Source organism: Podarcis liolepis, assembly GCF_965112155.1.
Source record: "Podarcis liolepis genome assembly, chromosome: 3".
NCBI lineage: Eukaryota > Metazoa > Chordata > Lepidosauria > Squamata > Lacertidae > Podarcis > Podarcis liolepis.
This window is the reverse complement of record NC_139557.1, coordinates 53,596,664-53,619,518: the sequence shown is the minus strand read 5'-3', so window position 1 is coordinate 53,619,518 and position 22,855 is coordinate 53,596,664. Positions and strand designations below refer to the sequence as shown.

At 42.9% G+C, this 22,855-nt stretch overlaps 1 protein-coding gene across 22 annotated transcripts in view; it reads left to right on the top strand.

The window, feature by feature from the left end:
- Window positions 1-3,433: 3,433 nt before the first annotated feature.
- The window catches only part of FYN (FYN proto-oncogene, Src family tyrosine kinase), a 116,708-nt gene continuing 97,286 nt past the window's right edge, over window positions 3,434-22,855 (top strand). For 6 of the 22 annotated variants that reach the window (XM_083497822.1, XM_083497834.1, XM_083497835.1 and 3 more), the window contains exon 1: window positions 3,446-3,990. The gene's annotated coding sequence lies outside the window, so the exon portion shown is untranslated. Of the gene's footprint in view, window positions 3,991-4,073; window positions 4,409-20,345; window positions 20,456-20,998; window positions 21,118-22,855 lie in introns of those variants that run through there. The other 16 variants (XM_083497827.1, XM_083497839.1, XM_083497840.1 and 13 more) reach the window with 8 other exon arrangements.

The following is a 22,855-nucleotide window of genomic DNA, read 5'->3' as shown; positions in this document are numbered from 1 at the left end:
AATCTGACCTTTTAATATGACAGGCTTTAGCAAGGATTTGTTTTATGTAATCTGATGTGGCACTTCACTTGTAAAAATTATCATAGTAATCATTTGGGTTTTTATTTTCACAGACAATAGAAGATTGGACAGCAATGCTTAGAGGTTGTACTAGATTTGCATAGTTGGCTCTGAATTTTTATCTCCTTTCAAAATATTTATAATATTTTCAAAGTGAAGGCAGACCTATGAAACCTAATCAAATACATGTTTATTCAGAAGGAAGCCCTGCTGAGTTCACTGAGATTTTAGCTTCCCACAATCTTAAGTCCCGTACTTCACATTTTTACATCAATTTACTCTCTCTCTCTCTATGTGTGTGTGTGTGTGTGTGTGTGTGTGTGTGTGTGTGTGTTCATATATTCATGAAAAAGTCATTAGCCTTTTAGCATGAATTTCCCCTAATTTTGATATCAAGGCTAGACCCGTGTAGGTGCAGCAACATGGCCAATCCATCACTCCCGTTGGTGCAGTTGCTTAGCCACAACCTCACCATCACTCTGCCCCACACAGGTAAGCAGAAACAATGGAAGTCGCACCACTCTCAGGAGGACAGGGGCATGACACTCCCTCATTGCACCAGCCACTCCTGGAGGTATCGCCAGGCTGGGGGAAATCCTGAGGTTTCCAGAAGTACATTTCTTTTAAAAGGAATAATCCCTGAGGTGGGTGGAATTCCAAATAGCACAATCACAAGAACTGATTGTGCTTAATGAGTGTAGAATTTGGAGTGCGTGTTAGCAGTGGGAGGTATTGGGCATGGGGAAATAGAGGAAGGCATGGCTGGCTGGAAAGGTGAACAAAAGCACATTACAGTGCAACATTTTGCTACAGATCGCATTTGTGAAACCCTGTTTGTTCTCTCCATCTCAATACCTGCTGTCTTCAGGTTGCTCTTATGAAAGTCAAAGGATCTTTGATACGTGGTTCTGAAGGCTCACAGAAACTGTCAAAATACCACATTTGGAATGATGTGTGATCAAAGGGTAAAGATACGTTGCTCAGAAGTTAGAAGGAGCTAGGAATGTGCAAAAAACCTTGGATGTTTTAATTAATTCTGAGATAAAAGGAAAACAGCTATATGAAATTAACAGCCCAGTCATATCCTATGCACAGAAACCTACTTGGGCTGGAGTAAGTCCCACTGACTTCTGTGTAGATTACTTCTGAGTAAGGATTTATTCAGTTGCACTGCGCTGGCGGCTCACATCATTTAAAAAGGAAAACATTGATAGAGAAGGGAATTATTGAAATGTTTCTACACTTAGGCTGCTTCTAGATGGGAAGTGGTATCCTATCATTGTTCTTCTGTTGTAAGCTACAAGGAGGATGACAATAGACTTTTCCTTTGTGTGTATCCTGCTATTTCTCTCATCAGTACTTCGATAAGTTGTTTCAGCATTTTATTGATTTGTATTATAATTATATAGTAAAAATTGACTTCTTATTGGTATTATTATTTATTTTTACATTTATGCCTCACTTTTTTCCCAAGGAGTTAGTTAAGTCCATTGGTTAAGGCTAACCAATTTGTAGGGTTCAATACATGCTTACCACTAGGTCAGCATGTAAACCCCATGGAATTCAGTGGGGCTTACTTCTGAGTGAATGTAGGCAGAGTGTATGTACAGTTACTGTAGCATAAACCCACTTCTGACCATAGAATATTATGTCACAATAAACATGTTTGTTGGTTGTTGCAGTTAGTTGACTGTTGCAGGTAGTGTATCCTTAATGAGCAATAGCACAGTCCCTGAAATGCTGAAATATATTATGGAGGCGCACAGGCCTATACATGCCCTCTCAAAATTAAGTCTCATTGAGTTAAACAGGTAAGTGTATAAGATTGCAGATCTACCTCTGACCGCAATGCAGTGTCGGGGATAGAATTTAAGAGGCACATAATTTTCTGCACATGTTGAAACAATGAAGGGGTGAGGGAATTAGGTGTTAATCTAATCTGATAGTCTTTAAGGTTCCACAAGTGACTTTTATTCTACACATAGAAATGAGACTATGTTTCTAATTGCATGAGAAGAGGTAAAATTTAATTTGGTGGTTTACTTTTGATATGTTCGTTTTCTGTTTACCTCCAATGTATAGATATCTCACTGCAATCCTACAAACACATCTACTAAGAAGCAAGCCCTAATGAGTTCAATGGGATAATTGTGTATAGGATAGCAGATTACATTACCTTTAAATTATACTTTGAAGACAAGTGCAAATGCCTTGCTGTCACTGCTTTGGGGACCACTGTGTGGGACCAAAAAGCAGCCTAGATATGCTAGTCTACATAATCATACTATAAAAAAAAACCTAAAAAGATGGAGTGTGTCTGTGTATTCCACCTAACACACACACTCATGGACTGCAGTCAGATTGGGAAGCAATTTATTTTTTTCTTTGTCATATGAATGAAGACCAACAAAGTCATGTTATCTGAACCCACCCACATATTATTGCCAAACATTTGGCAGGCTGAACTGAGGATTTCATAATTCTGCGGGCATTACAAAGTGCAACACTTCAGTGAATTCTGTTTTACTGAAGAATAGGAAACAGATGTTTTATGGTGGAAAGCAGACCTTCCATTCAAGAGGTGAGGTGCTAAACGCCAGTGTTCCTCCCTCCCTAATCGGTGGGAAGGTCAAGGAAACTTTGGCATGGTCAAGCTCCCTTTTGGAGTCAAGAGCACAGGAGATCTACAGTGTAAATTTATGCATTCATTCAGTGGCTGAAAAGGAACCAACAGGGGTGTAGCACAGGCAGCACCAGAATTTGGTGGCCCCAAATGGAAACTTTGAGCCTCTTTCTAGCATTTGGCCCAGCCCAAACTTAAGTACCAAACCTGCGCACTAGGTCAGTAGAAAACACCTACATTTCTATGGCTTGACAAACTGTGAAAAGCATCAAGTCATTCTGATCAAACTAGCACCACCAGATCCCTATTCACGTTTCCTTGGATTGATTCATACAGGGATGCTGGCGCGGATGGTCACTGCGGGCGGATGAGATGACACGCTGGTTTTTCCAACTCTCTGACTCACTCAATTCTTGCAATGCAAAGCCCAGGCATTTAAAAACAAGGAAGAATCTCTCCCTCTGTTCCAGTTTCCTTTCCGTTTCATTGGGCGGCTGGAAGAACCCTTCCCCAACAAAGCGCTCTGTCAGCTGGGCGCACCCACCCCATCCATCCCACAGAGCAACCCGAGATGGGATGTGCAGAAGCGAATCCCACTGCGCCCGCCTTCTCGAGTGGCGCGCGTGCCAATAAGAACTGGAGTCCCCTCTCCCCGCCTAACCCACCCCAAAAGCGCTTCGCCATAGGCCGGCTAGGGATGTCAGTCTTCCCTCCTCCTCCGCGCGTGCATACGCGCCCCCCCCCCATCCTCTCCCCGCTTAGTGAACTGACGCAGGGGTGAGGAGGCGAGGGACGGCGAGGCAAGGCAGTGGAGGAGTCCAGGCTCCATCCGCGCGAGCTGGCCAGGAGGAGCGCCAAAGCAGCGATGCTGCGGTTGCGCCATCTGTCAGGAGCCTGGGTGGCGGTGGTGGGAGGAGGAGGGGAGGAGACAGACTGAAGCGGCTTTGGCTTGAGTCTTGGGCACAAAAAGAGAGAGAGAGAGAGAGGCAACGGAGCCGCGCAGCGCGAGCCCATCTTCCTCAGGACAAGCAGCCCGCGCGCCAGACAAAGCTGCCGCCCCCTCCTCGGCCATTTGGCGCCCCCCGGCAGCTGAGGCAGGGACGTCCACCCCACCCCACACCCTCCTCCCGTCGGTCCTCACGTTAAGAATAGCAAGGGGGAGCGAGCGACAGATACCGCCCGGAGCTTTTTTTCTCTGGAAAGGGGACGCCTCCCGCCGCCGCCCTCCGGACCCTGCAGAGAGCGCGAGGGGGAGGGGGCGTTGGGGTGAAGGCGGCGCTGCAGACCCAAGTCCGGCTGCGCTTCAGGTAAGCACGAGAACGCGCCGCCCGGACTTCCCGCAGCCCCTGCCTTATAGAAGGGAGGGAGGGAGGGCAACGAGGCATGCGCCGGCTTTTGTACCACCGGGCTGGGTTCCCCGCTTTGTGCTGGCGTGTGTGTGCATGTGCGTGCGCGCGCGCGCGCTCTTCTCCTGAAGTGGCTCTGGGAGCAATTGTCTTGCTGCATGTCGTTTCTCGCGCGGAGCTCCCACCTCTAGAGCCGTGTGTGTGAACGCCAGATCAAAGGGGATGGGACCTAGAAAGGGAGTGATGATGGGACCAGAGGCGTGGGTCCGTTTATAATTCGAGAGGCGTGGTGGTGGCTGGGCCTAAAGAAGATTTGGAAACCAGAACAGAACGCTTTCATTCCCCATGCAATAACGGCATCGTAGAACATGGCAGAGAGGTGTGGATGGGGAGCCAGAATACTGTAATGTCATTTCTAAAGCATGGCATTCAACGTATTTACTAGCTCTCTAAAGCCCTGCTATTTCGATATGCCATTTGTGTCCAGCTCTTGTTGGATAAGGGTGCCCTGTGCTGGCCTCTGGGAGGAACAGTCTGCAGTTAAGAAGTTTTTCATTTGAGATTTATAGGATGTTGTGTGTGCGTGTGTGGCTGCCTGTCCCACACCTTTGCAGAAATGCTTCATAGCTATCAAAAGCAGAGATTTATGTGAGCTGCTGTCTGCTCTGTAGGATTGGCCCTTCTTGTGACCCTGCTGCTGACGGGGTTGGTGACTGGCGTGGCCATATGACAGGATTTTCAAAACAGGGGCACTTTGGAGATGATGCCTCTGATCTAGAGTAGAGCTTGGGCTTTCTCAAATGAGGACTGCTGCCTGCTAGGTTCTACGTGCTGAGATGTTGTGGAATACAAAAACCTTCTTTTTAAAAAGAAGGGGATTCTTCTTCTGTATAAGGGACATTTGTCAACCCCTGATGGGGATGCACTGTGATTGCAAGAGGATCAATTAGATAATGTTTTGTGGCACGTTGAATGAGGGAGAGGGTGAGAATAACTACAATGATGTAATCCTTTAATAATTGATAGTTGTCCTATACAGTACAGTAGAGTTTTCCACATGCACAAGCTGCTTCCCCCTTCCTTCTTGGCAAAAATGCTGAAATTTGTCCAGATCCCCACCTTCTTAACTCACACAGACTGATGATTTTACTAGAGAGGGGAGGGGAGGAAACAGCTGAGAATCATCCCAAGGCTTTATGTGCTGCAACTTAACTGCAAAAAGGGGGAGTGGGAAAAATAATAAATAAAGTGACTCCTCCCCCTCTTGCAAATAGATCTTGAAGTGTGTGTGTGTGTGTGTGTGTGTGTGTGACAAAGAAGGCTTTCAGCGGAAGAAAAGAGATTCACACAATGCTCAAGGGTAGTGAGGTTTGAAAGAGACCCCCTTTCCCCCTCCCTTCTTCCTTTGGTTGTTGTTGTTATTATTTGCTTATTCCCTGGGGCTTCTTCTTTCTCTTTCTCCAGAAGATACCACTGAACTGTTCTCAGTATCTTTCCAGGCACATTTACTCTAGTGAAGGATTCGTAACACCACACATGGATTGCCAGCATTTTGCTGTGCCTGCAGAATCACAATTTATATATTAAAGCCAGCTCTCTCACTCCCCCTCTTTTTTAACCTGTGAAATATTAAAAAACATAGAGTGATCTTTGCTGCTTCCATCAGGAAAGATGATGAATGAAGGGAAATTAGTAGAACATCAGGGGCACAATTCTGTGCATGTCTGGTAAGTCACATCAATATCAATGAGACTTACTCCCAGGTATGGGAGTGTATGGGATTGTAGACTAAAAGACATAGTATTTGTAAAATGCTTTCTCTCCCCCCCCCCCCCCGCTCCATCACTGTGGTACATTCATTTCTTATGCTCAGAAGTGGGGGCAGGGTGTGTTAGAAAGGCATGCATAGAAATTGAAAATTTTCCCAGGATACTTACCTGCTCACATGTGTTCTCAGCCCCACATTCTTCTTTGTATTACCTGAAAAAATGTGTAACAATTTGTAGTTCTTTTAAACAAACTCTTCTCATGAGAACTCTGTCAGCATTTAAACAATTGGTGAGCACTTTTGGTTATGTTTGCAGACGATACAATTTGTTGTGGTTTAGTCTGAAAGGTAAATTTGAAGGGTCCTGTTTTTGCAGTTAATTTAGTTCATCTTTCAATGACAGAAAAAGGAGAATAGTTATTCAGATGCCCACCATTTTATTATAATTTACAGTTCTTGGACAAAATGTAAATTGAGTGCTCTAAAATAACCACTGATTGTAGGGAGCAAAGTGAAGCACATGTTGATTCTTAAATTATGTCTGTGCTTTCTTACAGTGAAATCAAAGACAGTAAGATCCAAATTAGACATGGTGGCAGCAACCCCCCACCCATTTTAGATGTCTGGATCTGCAAACATCTCATGTAATGGGCTTCAGAATACCTATCTTGGCTGAATTGTGCTTATTCTTTTTATAATTAAATTGGTATAATAAACTCTTTGTTCTAAAATTTGAGGTTGTAAAATATAATTTAATAATTTACAAGCTTCAGGGGCACAGAGCAAGTGAAATGGTAACTTTATTTGAATTACATCATGTTTAAAATGTGGGGTGCAGTATTTTGGGTTGTACATACTGTATAGGATGTTTCTCAGGCTTCATGTTCAAGAAGCAAGAAGGAAAGAACAGAAAGCTGTAGCTGTTCCAGGCACTTTGTCAAATATACTATCTTCAGACTTTTCAGTACCATGCCAGAGGAAATGCTATCATTATCTGCCTTTGCAACAGTGCCACAGTATTTTATGTGAGACAATTGGGGCAGAGAGCTGTATGTCTCTGCTGACCTTGCTATTTCAAAGGAATGCCTGGCACTTGCAAGGTGGTGGTGCTCATGTTGGTGCTACTTCATAAGGGTTGCAAGGAGCTGCATATACCATAACACTCATATCTGAAAAACACATACCGAAAATTTGCCTTAGCATTGCTGTTGTGCCATGCAGTACTTACTTTTTCTAGAATAGCAGTGCTAATTATTGCAATCGTTTTGAGCTCCTATCCACTCTGAACTTGACAGCACAGTTCATGCAGGTCCTACTATCTGGTAAAAGTTAATGGGATCACTTTCAGTTGTTGTATCCTGACACTGTGGACTGGGTGTTGCAAGGGTAGGCCATCATGACTTTTAAGATCTAACAGTGAGGGACTGACTGGCTTGATACAGAGAGTGGTTAATGCCTCATTGTGGGAAGGTACATGGCTGCTGCCTTGAAAGGGACTGTGGTGTGGTCCCTCCTGAAGAGGTTGCCCTGGATCCCAAGGTATTAGATAACTACCATTCAATTGCAAATATTTCTTTCCTGGGCAAGGGGATTGAGAGAGTGGTGGCTGGCCTGCTGCAGACATGCATGGATAATGTGTAGCCCATTTCAGTTTCTATTCACCATTGAAACAGCTTTGGTCATCTTGATTATTTATCAGGGGACAAACAGTGTTTGGTATCACTGACCATGATATCCTTGAGCAGTTGTGCAGGTTGGGACTCAGTTACAGTGATTCTGCTTCTGCCTGTGGGGTCATTACCAGAGAGTAGCGTTGAGGAGCTTCCACTCAGCCCCATGAAACAAGGAACTTACTTGTCCCCCCTTCTATTGAAATTCCTAGGAGGTTCATTTGGGGATCTGGAGCATGGTCTCACTGATTTACTGATGACACTACATTACATATGAATTAGGAGAGGTGGACCAATGTCTGGAACAGTGATGGCCTGGATGAGTGCCAGTAAACTGAGAATGAATCCTGACAAGATGCAGGAGCTATGGACAGGTGTTTCTTGGGTCCAAGAATTGGGGGAATTGCCTGTTTTGGAGTGGGTTGTACTTCCCCTGAAAAAACAGGTACATAGTTTGTGGGTACTCATTCATTCCAAGCTGTTGCTAGAAGCCTGAGTGATATCCAGCTATGACTGGTTCACTAGTTATAGCCATTCCTGGACTAGGATAGCCCAGCTTCAGCAGTATTAACCTCACATTTTGACCTTGTGACCTTATGTGGTGGTATCCTTGAAGACAGTCCTGTAGCTGCAGCTGGTATAGAATCATGGAATCACAGAGTTTAGAATTGTAGACTCATAGAATTGTAGAGTTTAGTCAAGTAGCACGATGGGCTCAGATGTCACTAATCCTTATAGAATTGCATTCTGTGTCTGTGAGCTACCAGATGTATTTCAGTGTGCTAGCACTAATATATAAATGGCTTGGGGCCTGAGCACTTAAAGGAGTGCTTCTTCTAATGCCTACCAGCTCATGCTTTGAGATCAATGGGGGAAGCACAGCTCATGGTCCAGCCGATGAATATGGGTTGTGGTGTTATAACATGAAAATGAGTCTTCTCAGTGGTAGTGTGCCAACTGTGGAGTTCTCTTCTTGAAAAAGTGGGTCTGTCTCCTATGTTGACAAGCTTTAGGTATCAACTGATCATGCATTTGTTTGCCTGGGCTTTGAGGACATAAATGTGTTATGGAGTCCATGGGATGGATTCAACTAACTAGTCATGCCAGCAGAAGCCCACACAAGGGCTTCCATTAGTGCAACAGGACTTCCCCTGCTCCTCCTTCCTCTCATGTCGCACCAAGTTGGCTGTGAAGGGAATTGAGAGACCCCTAGAACAACACTGAGGTCAGGGGAGAAAGTAGAATGTTCGGTCAGGGAAGCAGAAATACTTGCACCGGTGGAGTGGCCTGCTTAGCAGTACATTAAATTCCTCCCCAACAGTTTTACTATTGATGTTTGCTGCACTGTGTCTTTGATTTTAGCTACGCAGTTTTAGATGTTTTAATTATTGCTTTGTGTTGGTTATATTTTATTATGCTGCAAACCGCCCTGAACTCCTATGGGAGTAAGGGTGGTATAAAAATACATTGAATAATAATAATAGGAACGGCAGGCTTCCAGCATAGCAATCTACTGTTACGGGTCTGAAAACCCTGAACACAATTCTGTGCTCTGTTGTCTTTGCACAGCGGGACATAGGATTTGAGTTTTTAATCATGTCAGAATAAATGTTCTTGACTGTAGTTCATATGTATGCTTTTGGAAAGAGTTGAGCTGCTGAAAACAGGCATTAACTATGCGTGGAACTGTGTCGTTATAATAATGAGCATCCTTTTCCCATAAGCGACATGGCCTATAGTGGATAATTGTTGATTTACTGAGCAAATTCTGTTTTTGCCTCTGTGAAGCATATATACTTCATCAAACAATATACATGTTAGAACATTCAGATATGCTATTTAAAGTTAATGTTTGAGCTCACATTGGCATTAGAAAAAAACCTAAGTAGTAACAATTTTCTGCTACCCATCTGCAGCAAAATATTTATTTCTTACCTTCAGTACTGGGCACACAACTCATAACACTTGTAGTAATCTTTGTTACCACTTGATAGAGATGGCATGTTTGCATTCTTTGGAAGCAGTTGTCAGATGGACAAACAGTGGGCTTTTGAAGTAGGGATTATCTGGTGATTTTTTTTTCAGAGGGTACAAATGCAAGGCATAGCACGTGACAACTTTTGCTTGTGGAGTTTTCCAACAAAGAAGATCACTTCTAAAACAGATCCTTTCTATGTATAAAACAGTGAATTTGCAGTTGTGGAATGTGTTAATACGCAACAGTTATCCTGCTTAAAGAGCCTGAGTAATGTTATCTAGATATATATATATGGAGCAGTATGTGAAGATACCATTGAGGCCAACAGCCCTATGGGCTTCATTAGGCATGATATGATTTGCAGTAAATTTATGGTCTAATAAAAATGTGATTGGACAAGTTAAAACTGTCTAGCCTCTGCAGAAGTATGATTCACTTTACAGTATTTTTTAGTCATTGCAGTTAGACTAAAACTGCAGGTTTTGGGGATCCTATTTCCCCACAATTTATTATTCATTTTATTTACACATTCTGTTATTTATTTATTTATTTATTTAGTCACTTTGTTTTTTCCAGGCCAGCCCAAATCAACTTAAAACCAAACAAATAGACAGATACCCCCCTCCCCGAGATAAATTAAAACCAAGAAGAAAAAGAAATACATTAAAAATATCCTGCCCACTTCCGTAAGGCCACAGATAGTTAAAGGACAGAGGCCCAGTTGCAAAGGGGAAAAATTGCATGGCACGTAAAGATACACAATGATGGCACCATCATTGTATGGAGAGAGCATTCCACAAACAGGGAGCCAACACAGAAAATGCCCGTTCTCATGTTGCCACCCTCAGAGGTCTCATGGAGGGGGCACAAGACGAAGGGCCTCAGATGATGAGTACGGGGTCCAGATCAGTTCATATTTTTGCAATCTAGGAAACTGTAGGAAGTCTCAGTGACAGATGGTCAACAAAATTTTGTAGCCTTAATTTGCACTGTTGGTCTTTTTCAGACTAAGGTAGTAAGGTTTGCTTCCCTGTTTAGGTACATTGTTAATATTTGATGTTTTATCGCATTTTTAATACTCTGTTGGGAGCCACTCAGAGTGGCTGGGGAAACCCAGCCAGATGGACGGGGTATAAATAATAATAATATAATATTATTATTGTTATTATTATTATACATAATGGATGCTGAGTGACTGTTAAATCTCCCTTTAAAATATTGCTTTATAGTTATATTTTAGTAGTTCTGCTGGTAGGGCAAGCACAACAAGAAAGAAGAGCTGAAAATAATGCAAGCAAAATTAATAAGGCATAATTCTGTGTGTGTGTGTGTGTGTGTGTGTGTGTGTGTGTGTATTCCCATGCAGATAACTGAATGCTGATGAATGTTGCAGTGAAACTCACATTTGGAAAATTCATGCATTATTTCATGATTTGGGAAGAACTGCTCCAGCATTATTAACTTTCAATTTGATAGGAATTCAAATTGTGTGCTTCTATGCGCTTAGGGTGCAATTTGTGTTTGCCTCTTTATCAGTGAAACTGAACCCTTCTGCTGAGATAGTTTCTCCAGCCAACTCAATATTGTCCACTCTGATTGGCAGCAGCTCTCTTAACGCAGACTTCCACACTCTAGTACCTTCTAAATATTTTGAACTAGTAAGTAGTCCGAGCAGCCCCAGCCGGCATAGCTAGTTGTCTAATGGGAGTTGTAGTCCAAAACATCTGGAGGGCATCAAGTTGGTCAATGCTGCTCTAATATATGACAAGGTGTTTTCAGCACTGCTACTTGGAGGTCACCTTTTTAGTGTAGACATTCTGTTTTTTAAAAGCACATAAAATGTATTGAATCCTAGAGAAAGAATAGCATTAAGCATACTCAGCATGCCTGCTTGTAATCAGTTTTTTCCTATACGGTGACATGACTCGTTGACTTCACGTGTCAGCAATGCAGAATGATGCTGTATTACAATATGAGCATTTGCTCTTTGGAAATTCTGTTTCATTCCACATAAAGCAAAATATTGGCATCATATATCTGTCTGTGACTGAGCAGCTGAAACTCTTGATTCCCCACCCCTTTAGAGTAGTTTAAGTAATTTTTTCTAAATCCCTTCATAGTGGTGTGGTGTGCAAAGAGAGAAGGGAACACTAGCATTACTATGGAGCCTCTGTGTTTAATGAATGCATCTCAGGAGTCAGCTGTTCTTCTTTTAGGGCTTGCACACGTATTACATTTTGGAAGTTCTTGCTCAGTGGAAAGGACTTGCATTCTTATAGACCAGGCTACAAACTCTAGTTAAGAGACACAGGGAAAATAAGAGGAAAACCAGGCATGACCACAGGAAAAGAAGTTTGTGGTTGTGTTTTCAGAAAATGAGGGAATTTTATCCTTTAGGTTTAGAGGAGGGTTTTTGGTTGTTTTTGTCTTTAGCTGGCATCTGAAATTGGAAAGCTAAATAAACTTTCCTGCCTTACACTTAAAAAACAAACAAACTGCTGATGATCAGAGTTGCAGACTAAGGCTGCAATCCTGTGCACACTTATCTGGGAGCACGTTCCATGGAACAAATACAGCTTTCTTCTGAGTACAAGTGCATATGATTACACTCTACAATTGCCTTGTTTAGGCCTGATAATTTCACTCAGATTCAAGACTACTTCTTGTTTACGTTTCCTACCTGGGTATGGAATCCTTGGTTTAATAAACAGGCATCTTGTTGATTTAGTTGAGAATGATGCATGTGTGTCTTAAATCCCCGCTTTTGCTCATTAAATATGTACAGACACCATCAAGAAAGAATTGAGCCACTTTTAGATATAGTTCATTGGAAAAAGTGGCAATTTCAATGTGTATGAGCTGTTCCCAACCAATAGGAAGTTTATGCATTTTGTACTTGAGAAACATATACATTTATAAAATGTAAAGTGAGAAATTACCTTCAGCTGGCATCTTATTTCAGAGATGCTAAAGGATACCAGCAGATTGCAGAGCCTTTCCTAGAACTTTAGCGACTTCAACTTTGCTCCTGAACCTAAGATACAGCACATTTCTCCAGTCTTCAGCTTTTTTCTTATAGTCACTTCCTGAACAAATAATCTAGAGTTCAGAGAAAGGAAATGAGGGCAGTGAAGGCTGATGGGGCAACATGCCTCAAGGACTGAGCAAAAAAATAAAATAAAAATTACCTATTTTCTTTCTGGAGCATCTAGAATTTTCCTTCTCATGGGCTGGGATATAAAGCACTCCAATGAGGCATGAGACACCATTGCGAGAAGAGTTGTTTGATGACAACTACCCATCATGCATGGAAATGTTTTGTTCATGTGCTTCAATGGATCACAAATATGGTGTACTGGATAATGTGAAATTGTACACAGTAAAGCTTGTAGTTTATAGTGAATGGGATTTATTAGTGTTCATGAATTTATCTTAAAAAATGTCCTCTCACGTTTTCTCTCTGGTTTTAGTATCCTGTGGTTTGAATTCTGAAAGTTAATTAATAGGTAGGTGCCAGCTCTGTGATTCTGTGGTAATCATTGTGAACCCATGAGTGGGTGGTTAGTTTGTAAGAAATGGATGGAATGGGCTTCAGAATTCTGGTAAATGTCCGGCTCAAAGGATTTCTTTTATGTTTTGTGAACAGTCACTGGAATGTGTTGTCTTTTTCTAGGTTAACTGTTCTAAAATGCTTGGAAGCACTACCAATACCACTTTGTCCTTTCAGCTCAGGGTGACTTAATAGCAATTTCCTTGCCAATATTCTGGGCAATGAAGGGTGCCAGAAGCAAACCAAGGGACACCTGATACCTTTTCACTCTTCCCAGCAAGCACTTTCATCTCTCCCCCAAATGATTTCCCCCCCTTTCCTTTTTGTGTCCAGGTAATTACTTTAGAGAGAGCCTTCAGTCTATTAATATGGCTTCAAAATGGAAACCATCGTTCTGTTTAGCAGCCATTATTCTGATAGATGATTTCACACACATACCCTTCAGAACAAGCAACACAAAACACTACTTTCAGGGGAAATCTTAACTTTGCCTTGAGGCATTTAGTCTATCTTACACCCCAAATATATACAATCACTCATTTCTTCGTGAGCTTGTATATCTTCTACACATGAAATATGTTTAGTTGTGGCTTCAGTGCATTTGATAGTAATGCTTCTGCTGTTGCAAATTCAGCTTATGTATTTTCCCTCCAGCCTTAATTTTGCACAGGTAACTGTTCTTATTCATTTATTTAAGATATTTTTATGTTCTTTTCGATCTGTAAACCAACTCCAAAACAGGTAAAAATTGAAGGGTTTGAAAAAACAAAAAAACACCTCCAGCAAATAACTAAAAACAAGAAAATCAGCAAATTTTTAAAAAATAGCCCTAGAAGTTTAAAATCAGGGAATAAAATCAATTCATATGCAAACTTTTGGGTTCTGTCCATAAAGCCAGTTAAAATGCCTGGTGAATAAAATAATTTGACCTGCTGTCTGAAACTTGTTAGTGAAGGTGGCATGTGAGTCTCTAGGGTATTCATAAGGGGGCCATCACCACCTGCCTCATTTCCGAATGTAAGGGAGCACAAAGAACGGTCTCTTATGACAGCAAAACACAGAGCACATAGTTAAATGGTACAATTTGGTCCCACAACATGTAGCAATGGCTATCAACTTCAATAGCTTTAAAGGGGGATTCTGCTAATTTATTGGGGCAGCGAGGGATAAAGCTGCCAATGACTATCATATTTAGTGATTATGTACTACCTCCAGTGGCAGAAGAAATATGTTTCTGAATATCAGTTGCTGAGGAACATGAGTGGGGAGAGTGCTGTAGCACTCAGGTCTAGTTTGTGGGCTTCCTACAGGCATCTAATTGGCCACTGTGAGATTAGATCAGTGTTTCCCAACCTTTTTTGGGCAAAGGCACACTTGTTTCATGAAAAAAATCTCGAGGCACACCACCATTACAGCCCCGTGACGTCAGCGCGCAGCGTCACGCCGGGAGGGACATGAATTGCTAGCAAATTACATAATCACCTCCTTGAGGGCTGGCTCATCTTCTCCGAAGGCAGAACCCCATTAATTAACAGCACAGACTCACACCATAGCCAAGACGAGGGGGGAAAACCTCAGTCATGCACATGTGGGGGCTAAATGAGGACGAAGACCGGGCAGAGAGCAGGGTTCAAATCACCCCACCTGGCCAGGACAATCCCTGGGTGCTCCCTTGGGCCACTCGCCTGACCCACCTCGCAGGGCTGTTGTTGCGAGGATAACACGGGGAGAACCACGCGCGCCCCCGGGAGCTCCTTGGAGGAGAAAGCGGGCGATGAATGCAATGCACGAAATATATGAGAGGCGACCAGGTTTTGCAGGTGAGGGGCCCCCGCCAGCCTCCGCTTCCAACACCCGGCGCAACGACGCCGAAGTTTCCCCCCCGGGCTCGGCTCGGGGAGCAGCGCTGCTCCCTCCCGGCTCTCTCTGCCGCCCACTGGGGACCCCCCTCACCTGCCAAGTCCGGAGCGCCGGTGGAAGTTGCATGCATGCATGCAGGGCACCGCGTTGCCATTGCATTGCACTGCACTCCATGCAACGCCTGCACGCATGCATTGCCTTGCACGCCCGCCAAGGGGTCTCCCCGCGGTCCGATGCGTCCCCTCCGGCGCGGATGCAGCATTGCAAAAATAAACACACACACACCCCCGACGCAGCCCTACCTGGGGGGCAGCCTCCGCCTCCGCCGCTCCGTCTCCGCGGGGATCCCCGGGCTCCATCCTGCTGCCCGATCTCCGCGGGGGCGCAGGCAGGCTGCGCGGGGTCTGCGCGGAAGAGCCCCTGCCCGCCCGGCCGCCGCCGCTGCGCTCATTCCATGGCCGGGAGAAGAGCGCTTCAAACAAAACGCCTGGCCTGCCAGGCCACGCTGGGAAACGTAGTTCGCGCACCCCGCGCGGGCGCGGAGCCCAAGGGCGAGGGGATTACGGATCCCGGCAGCCCCCGCGCCGGGGACGGAGGGGGAGAGGCCGGGTGCAGGGATGGAGGGACGGGTGGGCGAGCGAGTGAGTGAGTGGCAGCCGCCAAGCCTTGGCCGAGAGCCAGGAAGGGCCTCCCCGGAGGAGGAGGAGGGAGGCGCAGAGCGGGAGGGAGGGAGGGAACCCCAGGGGTCATCTAGTGACGGCGCCCCAATCGAAAATTTGACTTTAAAAAAAAAAAAATCTTTCGAATTTTTTAATTTTTCCCGCGGCACACCTGGCAACATCTCGCGGCACACTAGTGTGCCGTGGAACAGTGGTTGGGAAACACTGGATTAGATGGACATGTGTTCTAATCCAGTAGGGTTCTTCTTCTTATGCTCTTATGTCTCATTTCTTGTGATGTTCATGCAGGTATCTGGGTCCCACTCCGTATATGGTTGCTAGGGCTTTTGAAACTCATGCTGCCCAGAATTATGGCTGCAAGCAAATAAGTCAATAGAGCTGCTTCTGGTGGCTGTTTCTTTCATCTAGTCATTACATTCTGCACCAGCTGAAGTTTCCAAGGCAGCGTCACAAAATTAAACAATGTGATTTGCTCTCATAGGATGTGGAAATGGCTGACAATTTAGGTGGCTTTAAATGGGCATTAGACAAATTGATAGAGGATATAGCTATCAATGGCTACTAGTCATGGTGGCTAAATGCATTCCGCAGGATCAACAGCAGGAAGCCTCTTGTGCTGGGGAACAAGAACGGGAGAGGACTATTGCCTTGATGTCCTGCTTGTGTGCTTCCCAGAGGCATCTGGTTGGCCACAGTGGGAAGCAGAATGCTGGACTAGATAAGGTTCTGCTTTTCTAATGCTCATCTAAAGTTAAATGTAACCTTGTTTCTAGTATAAACAGCCTGCTGTCTTACAAATGTGTATTTTCAGAAGGCAAACGCTTGTTATATGTGCTGAGAATAACTTTGTACACTGGACCATTAAAAAAAACAAATCCAGAAGATGGCAACAATATTACTGAACATTTTGTTTAATATACTGCAATCCACCAAAAGTGTTGATCATTAACATATATTCTCCTATTCTATGTACCCTACTCTGAATTTTGTACCTGAGTATATATTTTTTACAGATTATGATCAGGCATTCTCCCTTGCTTTTGCTTTCAGTGGAGGAGTCTCACTTGCCCATGTGAGGCTCCATCTCAGGTTCACAGCTATTGTTCTTTAAAAAATATTTACAAACAAAGAAGAAAAATATTTTTGTTTAAATAATAGCTTTCAATTTGGAGATGAGGGGTTTATTAAATGAAAAGAGGACTCTGGGGTGGAGATGAATGGAACTGTTTTGCTGTATAGTGAAGTGACAGCCCCTAAGGTGCACTAAATTTTATCTATACAGCTCACTGCATTTTGATAGTTGCAATTATAAGCAGAAGCGGAAGATAAAGAGGGTTACCTTTTTTACAGTGACAGATGAAGATTATAAATCAAAACATATTAGTCTGAATGAAGTCAGTAGACTTTAGTTCAGAGGTAAGGAACTTGTAACCTCCAGAACTTGTAGTTCTGGATTGTCTAGGTTTTAGAGCTTCTCTCCTCTTGTTTTGCCTGGTGCTTTCCTTCATCTCCTTTGTTGTATACTGGAGAAGGGTAGCAGGAATATCCACTATTTTTATCTATTATATACAGTACTGTATTTTGGAAGGTTGTTTGTATGTTTGTTCTCTATGGGTTCAGCCACATCTCAGGATATAATCACCAAACTTGGCATGATGGTTTCTGATGTAGGGCAGCGGACTTTGTCGCTATTTGGATGCCAGGTGCCATTTTAAATCAAGATGATGGACCAAAGCACCAGTTTCATGTGACTTCATCCATTTTTGACATAGGTTCAGCTGCCTCTTCACTGAACTGGGTATGAGGGTTCCTGAGATGAGGGTGGCGGTCTTTGCAGACATTTGGATGCTGGTCACCATTTTGAATCAAGATAGTGGACCAAAACATAACTTTACCTGATTTTTGGTATGATGGATCCAAATTCACAAATTACACTATCCATTTAAAAATCACAATATTTACCGTATTTTTTGCTCTATTGGACGTACCGGACCACAGAACGCACCTAGTTTTTAGAGGGGGAAATCAAGGAAAAAAAATATTATTTCCCCCCCCCAGCCCCAAAGAGCAACGGACAGGCTGCACGCATCCTCTTTAGCCTTGAGCAGCATCTTTAGCCTTGCACAACGGGATGGATCGTGCCCGCTGTCCACCGGGGCTGGACTAGATGACTCCTGGGGTTCCCTTCCAACCCTGCAATTCTGTGGCCTCGGAAGTTGTTGGGGGTCTCCACCACTGGAGGCTTTTAAGCAGCAGTTGGGGGACCATCTGCCTGGCGTTCTTTAGCTGTGATTCCTACATTGTGAGGGGGCTGGGCTAGATGACCCTCGGGTGGCCCTCCCAACTCTATACAGTCCTACACTTCTGCGGCAGGAGATCCACAGCCACTTCACACAATGCCCACTCCCAATTTTCATTGGAGAGACATGTGGTTTCACTGTCTAGGTAGGTACCCTCCTACCTGCCACTCTTCCCTCACCCCACTTAAGCCGAGGGAATTCCTGCCCAGAGAAGCTCCCAGGTGAGGCAAGGGTTAAGATCTACCTCTGGTAAATGGCTTTGTATCCTCCCTCTTTCCCTTTTCTCTTCTTCTTCTATGCTAGTTCCTTCTCTTGTGTTTTGTTTAATCTGTTTTTATTGTACACTAAAATAAAAGCTGCAAAGTTTCCTTTTTTATAATATTCCCCCCTCCAAACTAAAACGTTAATCTAGATAAAAACACTGATCCAGAGGAAAATAAGGGGGTGGAGAAAGGACGAAAAAAGAAAAAGAGGTAGAGATAGAGAGATTTTTAAAAAGTTGGCTTCTTTAGCCTAGTGTAGCCTCCCGCGGCTGGAGAGGCGTGCTAGGCAAAAGAGGAAGCCCGGGCAGCAAACAGGATGGATCGCGCTCGCTGCCCGGGCTTGCTCTTTAGCCTTGTGCAGCCTCCCACGACTGGAGAGATTGCACAAGGCTTTTCTAAAGGAGGGAGAAGGGACTGACTGGCCGCGTCAGTCCCTTCTCCCTCCTGGGGAAAAGCCCGCAAGAGCCACGCGAAGCTTGTGTGTGGCTCTTGGGGGCTTTTCCTGCTTGCCTCCCCCCCCCTGCATTCGCGCCATAGGACGCACAAACTTTTCCCCTTAGTTTTTAAGACGGAAAAACTGCGTCCTATGGTGCGAAAAATACAGTATTGCTTTCTAAAAATTCCCAGGCATCACCAAGCACTCCTCATTAGTTGTCTATATATGGCTGGGGCAGCGTGTGTATTTGTGTGCAGAAAAATAAAATCTGTTTCTTATATGGACTGTTGACAGATTTTAATGAGATTAAGATTTGACTTACTGTTTGAGAACAGCAGTGAATAAATACTACTAACAAAGTCTCAGTTATTAAAAGCTCTTGCATGTCTGCATGTTAGCCATGTGGCTGTTACAAATTAGTGAACATACATTTTTAAAAAGTTTTTCATTCCTAATTGCATTTAAAAAAGAAACATCTCAGAGTTTTGTTTATTCACACTGCTGTTGAACCTCTAAATCCAGCTGTGTCACTGTGTCCACTCTGTGCTGGGCCTCAACTAATATTATTGAGGATGCAAATTATATGGAGTTGTTCTATGGACAGCAGCCAAAATAGAAACTGTTTTGAAATTCCTATAGTTGCTTCCCATAGGAGAGACCAAGGAGCCAACATATGGCAGCAACTTGTACATGCCACTGTTGTGACCTGTATAATTTTAAACTAGTGACCCTGAAGGATCTTGATGTTATGTATCTTAGATTCCTCTGATCTCCTGTTCATTTGCATGTTACACACTACTGTCTGCATTGCAGACCTTAAGAAAATGTCAGATTGTAAAATCCCATGAGTAACTTTAAGGGTTTGACCTAAATCCTTGCAGCAAGTAGAAACTTAATTAAGCTAGACAGCTGCACTCTTGGCCCCAGTGATTTTGCCAAATATTGCAAATTCTGCAAATATTGTCTCATCTTGCCTTTAGATGTGCCATTTATGTAGCTGCTACATAAGAACATTTAAAATGTTCTTGTAACATACTTGCTTCCAGTGATTTCCGAAAGTCTTTTTGGGTCTAATGCATTGTAATACAATTCATTTTATGACTACATGCCCATTTTTTGGTGTGAAAATGTAATGATTTATATATATGTATAATTGGCTGGCATCCTGTGGCGCCAGAGAAAAAGACTTGCCAATCTCAAGAGTGTCATCTGATTCCTAGTTTTGCAAGCTGCTGTGATCTCTTCACAATATTAAAAATTAAAGCAAGGCAACATTATGATGTTTACAAAAGGCTTGGTATTTTGGTTGTGGATTCCAAGGGTTCTGCTTATAAGGAAAGAGACCTAGATGCAAAAAAGAAACCTTTTAGAAAGAAGTCATAGGAGGAGGAAGAAGTTTCTTGTCTGATTTGCAATTCAGTGAATAGATTGAGTATTCATTAGTTTCTGGCATTGTTCACCTACGCTGAAGTTACTGGCAAGCTAAAATCTGGAGTGGAATCTCTTTTACTAACATAAGAGCATGAATGTCAAGTGAGCAAAATAAATTGTATAGGTTAAGAGAATATAGGAGGAAACATGCTTTGCCGTCATACTTTAAAACATCACATGCTGAGTAGTAAAAACAGCAGATAATAAGAGGATTTGTTGCTGAGTTTGTTTTTTTCAGTGGCTGCTGTGACATTTAAATATGGAGCAGAATATGTAGCAATGGATTTCTAGCTCATCCTGTATGATGGCATATAAACACTTTGATATATTTAAAAACTGGCTCATATGAGAATGAAAACAAAATCTTCTTGTCCTCAAAGAAAACAGCAGAATCTTCTTGACTTGGCTTTGACACAAAGTGACGTTTGCATGAGAGCCCCAGCTGCTGCCTGAGATGAGCTACTGCTGTATTATTTCATTCAATATGCAGGTATGTATTTCATGTTCTTAATGAAATTGTGAAACCTTGTAAAAAGACACTGTTAGGCCTTGACCCCTTAAAAGCACTATCTAAGTTGTTTACTAGAACCAACTGAGAAAGTATTCAGATGGACCTGGTTGGGGTATTTGGGAACCTGGGTATCTGAGAATACAAGTTAACCAACCTCTGAATGTTGAAAAGTTTTGCATTTTTTATTTTTAGGTTATTTTATTTCTCTTCCTTGATAGCCTTCCCCAGATTTAACAAGAAACATGGCAAGAAAGTGCCGAAACATGCCGCCTTCTTTAACAATTTTTTTCTTTTACATAGGTTATTATGTGCCACCAAAAAACTTCTTTTCTCCTCTATTCTGTTGTTGGTAGGGTCAGGAAATAGTATTTCGTTAGCATTGACATTTTTGAGTTTCATAAATGTTAAGGGCATTGGGTTCCTTTGCAGGTTCAGAACTCGAGTGGCACTGATATGTGTGAATATCATTTCAGAGTCAGACACTTGTGAACACTAATTCTGAAATCTTGATTTGTAGTGTTCCTGCTTTCAGAGATGAAAGGTTGGGGAAAGATCTCTCCGCTTTCTCATGAATTTATTGCGTACAGGATAAAAGGAACCTGGGGAGGTCAGTGCTGTGTCCAAATTGCTCTCCAGACATGGTAAGAGCATAAGAAGAGCCCATCTGGCTCAGCATCCTGTTCTCACAGTATCCACTGTGAGTTTTCTCTCCATATTGATGTTTAGTCCAATTTAGCACTAAAGAACAGGTTTTCCCTGGGAAAGGAGCAGGGCAAGGGGGAAAACCACGCAGACTCTTGCTCTGGAAAACCCCAAGAGCAGATTTAGGGGCACTTGCGGGGAGAAGGATATTCCCTCATGCAAGGCGAAATCCTTGTACTGACAGAATGTTCACCCTAGTGCTACACTGAATGCAATGTAAGGTATCCAAACATAAATTCAGGTATGCAGAATTGTGGGGTGGGGTGGGATCATCAGGATATGGCTAAGCACCTTAATGCTGCCCCCTTTCTGTGTGTGCCTTAATGCAGATTAAATAAATAAATATCACATGCAGGCGTGTGTGTTTTTTATTAAATGGGCAAGTCTTTTTCAACTGTTTCATTGGGACTGCATGATCCCCAACTGCAACAGTTAATACCGAAGACAAAGTTCCCACTGGCTTGCACTGATTTAAAAAATAAAAAATAAAAAAGGATATGGGAACACTGTTATTTTGTTACTAGTTTGAACAAAAATTCCCAGGGAAAAAGATAAAAATATGTGGGGTGCTTCCCATGGGGTTCATAGTTGTCTTGTGCTATTAAACAAGTAAGATCTCATGCTATATATTTTGCATGTGGTGAAGTCATTAGGTTTCTTATTTGAAGTGCTTAAAAATAATAAAAAGGGACTTTTGTTATACAAGAATTATTATGTATGGTGTGCCCGTTTCAATGCACTTAAAATAAAAAGATCTATTTAACTTACAGCATTGTAAATCCATTGGGGTGGTTAGAAATGTTTTTAAAATACAACTAAAATTAAGAGCAAAACCAGCAGCCCTATATCTTGCTGAGCCATCTGTTTGCTGTTTTCTCCAGCCACATTTTCCAATGTTCAGCTGCTTTTTATATTATGCTTATCAGTTTTAGTGTGGAAGGGAGCAAAATGGTGAAAAGCTTTAATGTATTTTCTGAGTGGGAAAGTGTGCCGTTTTGTGTTTGTGACGCTGCTGGAAGTCTTCTGTGGAATTTTGCTCTGCTGAATGTTTTATTGGCGTACCAGTATTAATTGACTTAATATTGTCAGGTGTGTTCTCAGAATGCCTGTTCTGCCTTCTGCTCCTAAACTTAAAGATCATTGGATTATTTTTTTAAAAAACCCTATTGAGGTTCATATGATATACAGTGAAAAGAAGGAAAATGTGTCCATGAATATTTAACATTTTTATCATGTGCAAGAGAACTTCAAGAACCCCGCGTCATAGGGATAAATAGCTTTCATTTTGCCACAGAAGTTTTCATTCTTGGGGAGCTACAACTTTGCTTATTCATAGTGGATCGGTCTCATCAATTCCTTATCTTAAAGACTATCAGACAGGATCCAAGTTCCAAAAGTAGAGGAGCAGCAGTATGACAGGACTGATATCTTCTTGGCATAGGAGCCAACTCCTAGGGGCCATCTGGGTTTTGGCCCCCAGAATAAAATATTTGAGGGGGCTTGGCCCCCTGCAAAGTTGATTGATTATGCGAGGTGGGGCTTAACTAGGCAATGTACTGGAATTCTTTGATTTGGTACATAACATTGGTTTGGTTCTCGCAGCATGGTAAGCCAAAGTGTGGCTTAGCAAGGCTCCACAAATGTGTGCGGTCCTGGCAAAAACCTTGCAGTCACTTT